The sequence below is a fragment of the Myxine glutinosa genome, chromosome 4, assembly GCF_964187855.1.
Source record: "Myxine glutinosa chromosome 4, kmMyxGlut1.1, whole genome shotgun sequence".
Taxonomy (NCBI): Eukaryota; Metazoa; Chordata; class Myxini; order Myxiniformes; family Myxinidae; genus Myxine; species Myxine glutinosa.
Genome location: NC_136264.1, coordinates 98,648,084 through 98,660,845, shown reverse-complemented (window position 1 = coordinate 98,660,845; position 12,762 = coordinate 98,648,084). Strand labels below are relative to the sequence as shown.

Below are 12,762 nucleotides of genomic sequence, written 5' to 3'. Positions count from 1 at the left end.
CATTGTTAAAGTGGAATTAATGAATTGTCAACAATTGTGAATGAGTGCCCATAACCTGTTTACCTGTACACGAATGCAGGTTACCAATGCAAACAAATCTGATTAAAAAATACACCTGTGGCCTTGAATTACAGAACTATTGTTAAAGTCGTGAATATTTGATGGTTAAAGTAGTCTTACTTCGTGATCGACCATTTGACGTGGCCTCCTGTGCCTGAAATCACCTTGTGACGTCATCAATAGGTGTTTCCGTCAATTAATCGATTCGCGTCTATTTTTACCGGTTCCACCTGTGACGGTCTTTGTTCACCAATGGCCTCAGGGCGCTTGCGACGTATTTTGAACGGTTCAGATTAAACACGAAGGTTACACGTGATCGTTTGCATCAATGATTGTTTACAGATATTCTTATCAATTGAGCGACAAAAAAGGTCCACGAAACGTCTACAATAGCTCAGGAACGTCAAGACGTCAACCTTTTGTTTTCAGATTTACAGGTAGATCTGCATTTGTTATCAATCACGTTTTCGTAATTAAACATTTTGTAAACATTCAAAATACATTGCAGTTCACCGAATTGTTGCCCTGCCACAAAAGGTGGATGGAGGTTATGTTTTCAGCCCCGTCTATCTGTTTGTCCGTTTGTCTCTCCCGACACCGAGTTGTGCACCGCGTTGGGGTCCTGCGAGCGACAATCAGAGCTCATATTGAAGTGTATTGATGGAGTATGTATGAAACATTATGAGTTTATGTATAATTGAAAGAACACCTTCCCTACGGTAGCTATCCATGTCGAGTTTCGTAACTTTATGGATGTCGTGGAGATGGAGGTCGTGGAGACCTGGAAATACTCTTCCTTCACTCTAATCCTGGGACTAACAAGGAACATGAAGGACCCTCGACGCAGAAGGAGACCATCGGGAGAAGAAAGCCTGCGTTGTAATTACCAACCTATGGTTATTTGTCAGTGCTCTATCCTTTAATAAATAGTGAACGTCATGCAAGGAAGCAGCGCGTAACATTTTAAAATCTTTGGTAAACAAGAGGTAAAATAAAACAAGAGGTTTGAACACATCGTGTACTTACCCATATATATACATATATATATATATATATATATATATATATATATATATATATTATATATATATCGATATCAAATATATATATATACAGACTTGGCATTTAATATGGAATATTTTTTTTGTGGGGGTGAACTTACTCTTTTCAAGATGAATTAGAACCAAAAGTTCATTGGAATTATGTTGAAATTATTCTAGATTTTGTTAATGTGACCTTTCAAAGAAACAAAAACCACATTTGACATTTCGAAGCAAATAAATTGATCCTTGAAAGTGATGTAAACTGACATCGAACTCAATTCATGGACAGTACTGTGTTAAACTTCTCTGCGTTTTCCAGAAGTATCTCTTTATTTTGCACATTAGCCCAAATTTTTTTTAACAAAAACAAAAGTTAAATTACGACTGGGATTACGGACAGTAAAATTACAGTTCAGTACTTCGTGTAACCCCCACGAGCATTCAGGAGGGCACGTACACGTTGAGGCATGCTGTTCACGAGATTTGCCAAGGTTTGGACAGTAATCGCTTGCCATGCAGTTACAATAGCCTGCTGCAATTCACGCACAGAGGCAGGCTGCTGGTCCAAGTTGTCGATTTGACGCGTTAATTCTGCCCACAAGTTCTCTATCGGATTCATATCAGGGGACATGGCAGGCCACTCCATATGCTCTACACCACGGTCAGCAAGAAAGTGTTGGATCATGCGAGCACGATGAGGCCGTGCATTGTCATCTTGGAAGACAAAGTTTCCTCGAAAGGCTGCACGAGCAAATGGAAGCAATGTTTCGTCCAGAATGGCCCTGTACTTGAACTGGTTCAGGTTTCCATTCAGAACAACCAGGTCAGTTTTGCCCCCTGCATGAAAACCAGCCCAACGGTCACCCCACCACCTCCAGCTTTGACTCTTGGCACTATACAATCTTCGTTGTAGGCTTCATGCACTTGTCTGCACACTCGGACGCGGCCATCTTGACGATAGACCAGAAATCTAGACTCGTCGCTGAAGATCACGTGATTCCAGTGTCCTGGCTGCCATTGACGGTGCTCTCTGGCCCACTGCAATCGGCGCTGGCGGTGTTGTCTGGTCAGACGTGGCTTTCTCAGGCGACGCCTGGCACGATAGCCTGCTTGAACCAGTCGTTGGTTGACTAGCCTTCTGGATACAGGCACATTTGTCAGTTGCTGCCACTCAGCCCCAAGCCGATAAGCTGACTTGGTACGGCCATTGCAGACTAACCAGTGCAGATGGCGATCATCCCTCCTTGTGCTTCTGCGGGGACGTCCTGGCCTCGGTATTGGAGTAGGGACACCCCTCTGAGCATTTCATTTCAGGATCTTTGACACCTGACCTTGATTGATGCCATACTCCCAAGCAATAGCACGCTGTTTCATGCCGTAATTTCGTAAAGCCACCACTCCATGACAAACAGCATTGTTGAGTTGGCGGACCATCTCCAGGGGAAGCGGCAATAACTTTTGTAGACGTGCAGCAGTTGTTTTCCACTAATACAGAACACAACAACCCTTTTTTACCCGATTGTGAAGCCAATCGTCAAATGTACCTGTCCGTACATTTTGTCACGCCACCTGTGATATAATCCTGTATTGACTTCTTGCTGCGAAAGACAATCAGTGACATGGTTCTTTCAACAAAGAAACCACCGAAGCGTAAAAGAAACTCACCAGATTGATATACTGAGTTCAGAAATTAAACCCAAGTCAAGAAGAAAAAAAAATTCCATATTAAATGCCAAGTCTGTATATATATATATATATGAAATATATAAACATATACACACACACACACATACACACACACACACACACACACACACACACACACACACACACAGACACACACACACACACACACACACACACACACACACACACAGACACACACACACACACACAAACACACAAACCTCAAAATCAAGATCAGACAGCTCAACATAAGCAGGTTACGAATTGAGCTATCCTGCATTTGACGACAACACCCGGGCCTCCCATCTCAGTAATAGCCGAGTTCGATTCTCCTTAACTTCCGAGATCCGACAGAACCGGCTGCATCCAAGTTGAAAAGTCATCCCTGGAGAGTCTGACTTGTTTTGCGTTAGTTGTGGATTTATAATTCAGTCTTTCTTGGAAGACATGGTGGATACAGAGGAGTTTCTTGGTTTCATGCTTCGGACCATAATTTGCTTTTATTACATTTGTTGATGGAAAGGTTGAGTTTATAGGCCGTGCCTTCTGTTAGAGCCAATCCATCTGAGGCAAAGGGAAGGAGAGAAGAAAACACATCAGATGTACTTAGATTAAAATTGTTAAATATTTACACTTGTTTGTCACACATCAACTTTTTCTTTTTGTAAATAACTTCCTCAATTGTACTCCATAATGCAGGTCCCGTCCTCGGCAACGCTTCCCTCCTCAGATGTGTGCCACACAAGGTGGTGCGTACGTGCCCAGATTTGATTTCTCGGCTGTTTGCAGGAGGCCTACTCAGTTGCACAGCAGTTCAGCCTGATCCCGCCTGTGTGCGAGCAAGCAGAGTACAACCTATTCCATCGAGACAAAGTCGAGTTGCAGCTGCCTGAACTTTACCACAAAATCGGTGAGGTCACACTTGCCTGACTGCCATGTTGAAAGAAAAATAGAAACGATATCAGGGAAAGAAGCACACTGAAAATGTAAACTTGATGAAGGGATTCTTTTGTATTCATGGCACTGATTTAAATCTTTATTGTACCTTTTGAACCGAGTCTTGCCTGGGTAATGAGAAAAGGGTTGTTTACTTCCTGGTGCAGGCATCGGGGCCATCACGTGGCCCCCACTAGTCTGTGGGTTATTGACAGGGAAATATGATCATCGCATACCGGAAGACTCCCGGGCTTCTCTCAAGGTGCGTCCGAGGACAACCTTTGGTTTTTATTTTGCTTTGCCCAAAACCTTAAGAGAGCAATCATCTTTGGAACCCCATGAATATATCCATTCCACCCAAAAGCACAAATGAATGATAAAGAGGGCTTTGTATTCCTGCTCTTTCTTGCTCAGAGTAAGGTGGGGCAAATGCCCCTGGCATGAAAGGTGGGACGAGCTGTCACCCTTCTATATATATATATATATATATATATATATATATATATATATATATATATATATATATATATATATATATATAGATATATATCCTCCTCTTTCATTTCATTGAATGTACAGTGCTAACAACCATCAATCAGAGGGACTTTTGCTGCAGACATTCAGGAACATGTGATCAGGACCAATGAGGTCATACAGGGTGGTTGGGGGGGGTGTTCTGGAGGGAACAGAGAGTATCTTTCACCTACTTTTCCCAAAAGGGGAATCCTTATTAAATATTAATCCATTGTATTACTAATATTTATTTGAGAAATATCTCAATTTATTTCGCACAGGAGCAAATACACAACATTATTGCCATCGGCGTGATTTTAGTCTCCCCCGCCTTGCCCTCCTTCCCCCATCTCGCATGCTTCCACACCTCCACCTTCCCACCTTGCCTTTTACAGCTATCTTCTCCTAACATCCTGCATCTTTTTTCCTTGTCCATCCCTCTTCCATTATTTTTCTGCAATATTTTCTTCTCAATTTATTCCCTTCACACACCTTGCGTATATAATGTGGAAGGTCGGGTCATATTTGAATTGAGATATAGACCACCGTTTTTACCCCATAGAGTATAGGACTTTTCTCCTTGTATTAAGGACATGTGGATAGGGACAGTCGTCCTGTTTTTTGTCTGCCACTGCAAGACCGTGTTTAACCTTCAGTACTCTTGATTAGCAACGAGAAAGGAGGCACACAATTGGACTGCACTACTCAATGTCCACGGCACCAATAGGGTCAGGATCGACTCCACTGATTGGATCGCGATGCTGTCACGAGGTGTGAGGCAGCCCATGATCGGTAAGGAGGGATGTCGTGGATCCCTTCAGGGGTGCAAGAGGTACATGAGGTGGCGTGCTCTCTCGCTGCTGAGTCTGAGAAGCACAGAATGAGACAGTCTGAAGGAGAGATGCTCTCCTGTCGTATGCGTGGCTGGCAAAACTCAAGGCATATCCTGCTGTTCGCTCGCTGCTGCTACTTTGGAGACGTGGCAGTTTCATGCCTGCCTAATCATTTTCTATCTCGCCCGGTTTTAGTGTACGTGGTCCCTTAGGGGGTTTGAGTTTCACTGTCTGTAAAGTGTAGCTATTTATCACCCCATGAAGTGAAAAGCTGTTCATTTGTCTAAGTACTGTTCAGCAGTATTTTGAGAAAATATTACTGCTTTTTAGGTCATCACATCACAACCAATCAAATTTGCCGCTTGCAGAACTCATACATGTCCTTGTTTCTCAGTTTCTCAAGACTGCATGGGTTAATGTGTCGCATGAACTCTCTAGAGTCTCGTTCATTGTGTCCGCAATTTTCGTTTGTGCTGTCTTGTGCTAAGTTTTTATTTCCCCCCTAAGTCCTGTGTGTATCTGCCTGCTATCCATCCTGCGAAAATGTTTCGGTGATTGGTAGTCCCTGGAGGTTAAATTGGTTAGTTGTATGGGAAGACACGCTTGTTACATCAAGCACCAACTCGACTTGCGGTGTTCCATGTCAAAATCAGCCTCAGACGGCCATCTTCGAGGAGAATGACCTCAACATGTACGATTCCCACACAACATTGCTTGCGGTCTTGGGAAGGGGTCATCTGTGACAACGATTTCCACACAACGTTGCTTGCGGTCTTGGGAGGGGGGGCATCTGTGACCACGATTCCCACACAACATTGCTTGCGGTCTTGGGTGGGGGTCATCTGTGACCCCTTCATAACTTACATGATATTCCTAAAAAGCATGCTTTCAGAGGTCCTTTTGTGCTGTGAGATTGATATCCACATGTCTACACCTCCTCTTACTCAAATGAGCCTGAGCTTGAAAGGTCATTTTCTCTTTTTGACCACCGCTTGAAAGGTCATTTTCTATTTTTGACCACCTTGATTGCCTCATACTTTTCCTGAATGAACATGCGTATAGGAACCATCTTTAGAGGCCAGTTTTCCCCTCAGAGCAGGTGTTGGCCTTTTTTGGACACCATGGGCCCCTTTTTGAAGCAATGTTTTATCGCCGGATGCCCTTCCTGCCGCAAACCCTGTTACTCACCTCTTGTGACACACAGGGAATTACCAGTGAGCTGGTACTCAATTTGTCAACCTCAGAAGGATGACAGGCTGAGTCAACCCCCCTGGCGTTAATTCAGCGATCGACCAGGATTTGAACCCAGGATCTTAGGATCCCAAGCCGGCACCCTAACCGCTAAGCCAACACAAGGCTTGAATGAACATGCGTACGAGGCGTAGAAAGTATTTTTTTATATGTTGCTTAAATCAGAGTTCAAGCCGCAATCACTGGGATACCAGCCCAGAGTCCTCACAACAAAGCCACCACTTCACCTACTTAATGGTTCACACATATCATATTTTTAAAGAGAATCACTGTGGTAATGCAGAAAACTGTTAGCAACTGTTAGCAAAGTTTGAAATCACTACCATGATAAACCTTTATCTGAAGCATTGCTATGAAATAGTGTGATTTCAAATTTGTCCCCTCTTACTTGTTCGTGTCAGTGCTTCCTCCCATATTGTGTCTCTCTTCCTTTTCTGGGTGTTTATTCCCTTCCTTTTTGTGCCCAATTGTTCCCCCACTACCCAACTGTCAGATCATCCTTACTCTTCCATGAGCCTCGCTCTTGATGTGCATGGTTGTGATGAACTATCCAGTACAATTAAAAGTATTGTTGATCTGGTACAGCAAATAAGAGGCAATGGTTATCCCATGACTTACAAAAAGGATGCTGAAGGGAATTTGGGTTTTCGACATGAATATGTCATACATGTTCGTTTAAACTCTTCACTCGATGCAGGGATATCAGTGGCTGAAGGAAAAAGTGCTCAGTTAGGAGGGAAAGAGGCAGCAGGGACGTCTCAAGGAACTACAAAGCATCACTGAAAGGCTGGAGTGCACAATGTCACAGCTTGCCATTGGTTTGTTGTGTGTGTGTGTGTGTGTGTGTGTGTGTGTGTGTGTGTGTGTGTGTGTGTGTGTGTGTGTGTGTGTGTGCGCGCGCTTCCAAAGGCTCATCTAGGAATGAATATTCCATTGCATTATTCATAGTTTTGAGGTTAGTGCTGTTTGCAGCCGTTGTTACTCATTCGCTGGCACGAATAATGCCAATCACAGCAGACGTTAGCGAGCTAATACAACTCAGTAACTCGGAATTTGACACAGGTACCAACACTCCGTGAGATACCCTGGCATCTTAGGCTACACAAGTGTACATCTTAGCACCAACACATCTGAGCCGACCTGAGAAGTTAACCCTCGGGCATGATGTAAGTGACTCAACTTTTTACCATAGTGAAGCGATGTTCTCATTTTATGGATGTCATACAGAGCCATCATTACATTGTGTGACAATTACACGAAGTCAAAAGTCTCATCTGATGCTCAATGTCTGGTTCTATTAGCATGGTGCCTGCTCAATGTCTGGTTCTATTAACATGGTGCTTCACAATGTCTGGTTCTATTAGCATGGTGCTTCACAATGTCTGGTTCTATTAGCATGGTGCTTCACAATGTCTGGTTCTGTTAGCATGGTGCTTCACAATGTCTGGTTCTATTAACATGGTGCTTCACAATGTCTGGTTCTATTAGCATGGTGCCTGCTCAATGTCTGGTTCTATTAACATGGTGCTTCACAATGTCTGGTTCTATTAGCATGGTGCCTTCACAATGAAGGTGTGAGTTCGGTGCTCCTGGGGGCCACCAAGGTGGAGCAACTCATCGAGAACCTCGGAGCTATACAGGTAGCGTATCAACCAAATATTATGGCCCTGATACGTATTGTTTTCATTCTGCTTGTTCAATTTGTAAATTTAAAGATGTAAATTTCAATTTCCCGTTCAATTCTCTCAACATTTTCCCCAATATATCGAAATGCACAATTATTTAAATTTCTTCCAGGAAGTTAACTTGAAAATTGTTGATTGACCTACACAGGTGCTTCCTAAGTTGACAGCTGCGCTGGTGGCGGAGATGGACAACATTCTTGGAAACAAGCCAGCCGGACGGAAGGAATGCCGTCCTTAGGAAAGTTTTTCTCGACTTTGTCTCCTGAAACATTGGCTCAACATCACCCTTTCTCTCAGGCTTGGGTACCCAAGTTGGCCAAATGTATTATGTTCAGCCAATGGGAAAGGCAAGGAAATTTAGCAATAGCTAAAAAAAATGGAAGTGTACAAGAATGAATATCAAGTCAAGGTCAAGGGTGACCTACAGTGGTCCCGGAATATTTACAAATGAACATATTTTCCAGGAAAACTTACCATGGAGGTACCTTTTATCTGTAGTACTTTTTCTACAGTTTCCTGGCATTACCTGGCTCCAGTTATACACAAGGCAAAAAACAACAACAAAAAGAGTATGAACTTCCTTTCAAAGCGATAATGGAATAATTACTTTTCCTCATTCGCTGGCGAATCATTCCGACAATACGTTGTAATTGGTCATCGAGGAACATATGTGACGTTAGCATGATTTGCATGTCATGCTGAGCTACTACTTCTGAAGCGGTCAAGCGGGAGCCAATAAGCTCAGAGGTGTTTGGCTCAGTGGTATACTTGTCACTGATTGGCTAGAATGGAGTTGCAGAATTAAAATCACTTGCAAAGTTGATCATACATTTGTTACACACCACCAAAGTCAGCGAATTTGTTTTTACGAGTGAGCTTCGGTCTTGAGGTGAAAACGAGGTGTTTCAAAGCATTAAAATGCTCTGTGGAAGACTTTCGTGACGTATTTAATTGGAATCAATAATCCTACTTTTTAATGCCTTTCCAACCTTAATAAAGAAATGCCCATGGATTATATAGTTTGTACAGTTCTTTCATTAAGACAAATACTCAATAAGATGATTTCAATAAGGCAAATGCCCAAAAAATGTATCAATAAGTAAGTCGGTCGGTGCAATGGGGATTTCAATTCTGATTTGCCTAAATATAACACCTCGGCTCAGCCAATCATAGTGTATCCCCACCATACTGTGCATTTATTTATCTTTGTACTTCACACGGATATGTTTCATCTATATAGTGAAGTAGCCAGATTTGTCAGTCTGTCCGTCTGCCATGGCCTTTTCCATGCACGTGTTACGTTTAGCTCCCGGTTAGGCCTCTACGGACATGCACGTCATCCCGGCATCCAGCACTCAACCCGTCCCATTGCTTTGTTGATGGCAGTTGAACAACATAACCCATAGATGTGACTCTACCTGATATCCATAGGAGACGGGCTGAATGCCAGACGCCAGCTCGCCTTCTGTATGACGGATTTAGTAAGACGGTGTTATGTCTGGGACATTATTACGGTGTTACGTCGAGCGTTAGGTTTGGTTCGGCCTTTACTGCAGTGACTAAAATTCAGCGGACATTCATGACTCAATAAGAATTCAGCGATGTATAATTTCAGAAACCACTTCTGATAACTGCTAGCAAGCCACAACCTATTAGTCTACGTTTCTTAATAATATCGTTTTCATAATATTGTTTTTTTGATGAATTAGTTTGCGTATTACTAAAATTAACACTGGGTTGTTGGCAATAAACCAAATGATTATGGAATACATTTTTTTTGCAAATATTGACTGTCAATGAACTAAAATATCACATTGGTTGGGGACATGTATTGCAAAGCAATTCTCCCTCTTGGTATCTCTGGGTTTTATGGACTAAATCGATTTATCAACTTTCAAGCAAGCAACAACCTCAAAATCTTTCACGGTTTGCTTCCTATCTTGACGAACTTTTGAAAGACCCCTAAAAGGCACGGATGAGGGCCAATGCGGAGAAGCGTGGCATGCTTGGATTCAAGGTGAACAAATACATTGTGACGCGTCTTTGTTACACCTGTACTACAAATGGTAGAGGTACAAGCTCATCAAGGAGCCTTAGAGAATTACAAAAAATCTTTATAAATAATGCAGAACTTATGATATCAAGTTATTTTGTGGATACTTGTTAAAACAAGTGGTCTCCAGAAGAAAAGAAAATATTTCAATTCATTGAAATTCGTTTAAAAACCTTCAGATGTGAAAAAACTTAAAATGTGAAAACCCCGCTTTAGAACGTTGCAACAAACTGATTTGTCCACTGTGACAGAAACTTGCACAAATAAAATTTCTGAGGCTTCACTGGAGGCTCATGCATTTTTCCATTTCATGGTTCTTTCTGAGATGAAAGCCTCTCATCGGAGCTCTTGCGTCGAAGTAATTGCTGACGCGAATGATTTCTGGTCGATAAAGCCTCACTCAAACTCTCTATTTGTGAATGGTCAGAAGCTAAATGATGGCTGAATTTGTCTGCTAGCATCACTTGGGGTTACAATTGCGTGAGGCCCATGAGAATGTGCTTCCTGCCCACGAGTCCTCGAAAAATGAAAAAAGTTCACCTGAGTCTCATGGGGTAAACCATGAGATTCGACGTGCGTGAAAGTCCATTGATCCAAACAAGGTTTATTGGGTATTTGAATCTTTGTATGGATAGTTCAGATCAATGCAGAGCATGACTAAGCTGTGCAAATCGCATTTTCTTTTTCTTTTTTTTGTTTCGAAAATTTCAGAGATTGTGAGAAATTTATAGTCTGGCGGAATGGTGCATAAAATCAACCGAATAGCGCTTTTTGTGATAAATGCATATAACTTGGCATGTGATAGAGCAAAATCTGAGAATTAATTTTGGATCTGGGGCCACTTGAAAAAAATCCAAGATGGCCGCCATTTTCAAGATGGCCGCTACATAGTGAAAATGATAATTTTAACAGATATGAGTTGTTTTGTTGTCATTTTTATATATCTGACTTGTGTCCACAATATATGATGAATTACATAAACAAAACTAAAATACTGAGGTTTTAAAATTTATAATACCTGTTTAGCAGAAATTTGATGCCTTATTTGCATATTTTTGTTTGAATACCAGTATCTTTTTTCATACCTCACGGGTATTTGTCTATTTATTAAACAAACACGTGGATATATTCTGTTTGCAAATAATTTATAGTTATTATTCCTTTATCTCTTTACAGTACTCAAGTGTGTCTTCATGGTTACTACACGCTATTTAATAATTTTTGAAATAGCTTATGAAGGACCTCCATAAGTCGAAGTGGGAAAGTCCAACTATTCCATGACACCCTTTTACAGTCAGCACCGCACTTGTGTAATGCAGTATGCAGTATACCGTAAATTACTTTTCACATATTTCCAGTGTCCTCTGCAGCCTCTGTCTGGAGTACACGAACATCTGATCAGCTGTCGATCGGACTTTTATGCCTCAGAAATACTTCTCCACAGAGGTCACCATGTTCTTGTTGGTGACCCTTTCAATCCCAAATCACTGGGACCGAGAGGTTTTAGAGTTGCTGTTAATGCCTGTCCCCAAACGTATCCAGCCTGGTATGCCACTCTCTTTGTGTGTTGGATAAGAACTGCTGACATTGGAGGTAATGCCTCCATGGATCTGGCTTTCTTGGTGAACCGTTCTTCATTTGCCTTATTGATACAGGTACTTGCATGATCATACATGAGAACAACAGAGCGTTCAAACACATAGGATTTATCAACCAAGACTTGTGCCTCCAGTTCCTCACGAAGTGCCACAAATGCTGTTGTGACTTTGTCATACATCTTCCATGTCTCCCTTGCACTATTCGTCCCTCTGCCAACAAAGAAAGATGTTTGGTCACATCTTATCAAGGCGTGGAATAATGGTCGTGCTTTGGATTTCTCAGGGCCGAAAGACGTTTCTATTTCATGCACAGCTATGTACCTGAAGTGCTTTCCCATGCTGAATGTTAGCCAAAACTCTGTTGTTGGAACATAGCTATGGCTAGGGCAACTATATCTGTGTCCACCATCCTCATCAAGATTCTAGTATGTCCTTCCCTGACGCAATCAGCGGCATGAATTACCAATCTATTATCTGCCTCTTCATGCGTGCATGGGGATAGGAGTCCAGATTACATTCACGTGTGGCTAGCTACTTAGTATGAAGTTCCCAGAGCCATGTACAACTTCTTTATTCTTGCTCTCTATTGTGATGGACTGTTAGGCAAGGTACAGGAGCTGTTTGGTCTATTTATTGTCTGAATAAAAAGCTACAATAATTATTCCTAGTTTCTCGGAAGCTTTGTTATTGCCTCGACACAGCGCATGACACATTTGTTTAATTTACACTTTGGTGCTGCTTTCAGGCTGTCTTTGATGTATTCATCCCACACAATATTTCTTCTGTTGACATTTTGCAACCTGGTTTCCAAAACCTTCATGAACATGGTCTGGGCAGACTCACAAAATGTTTTGGCAACACCTGCTTTGAACATGTTTATGATCGCAGCACCGTCTGTAATTGTGGCCTCAACATCAGGTGAGTTTATTGGCTCGTACTCAGCTTTTCTAGACATGAAACCAAACTTTATTTGGCACCTGATCTAAGTGTCCCAAATTGTGAAAGTGCTAGTGCGTATGACTGATTCTTAGGACAAAATAACTCATCGAGATCACACCCATGTACCTGGCAAGAGATACCTACAGATGAGAGAAGAGAGAACAA

At 42.0% G+C, this 12,762-nt stretch overlaps 1 pseudogene; it reads left to right on the top strand.

Moving 5' to 3' along the window:
- Positions 1 to 312: 312 nt before the first annotated feature.
- LOC144891636 (voltage-gated potassium channel subunit beta-2-like) lies at positions 313 to 8,245 on the top strand (annotated as a pseudogene).
- Positions 8,246 to 12,762: the final 4,517 nt, after the last annotated feature.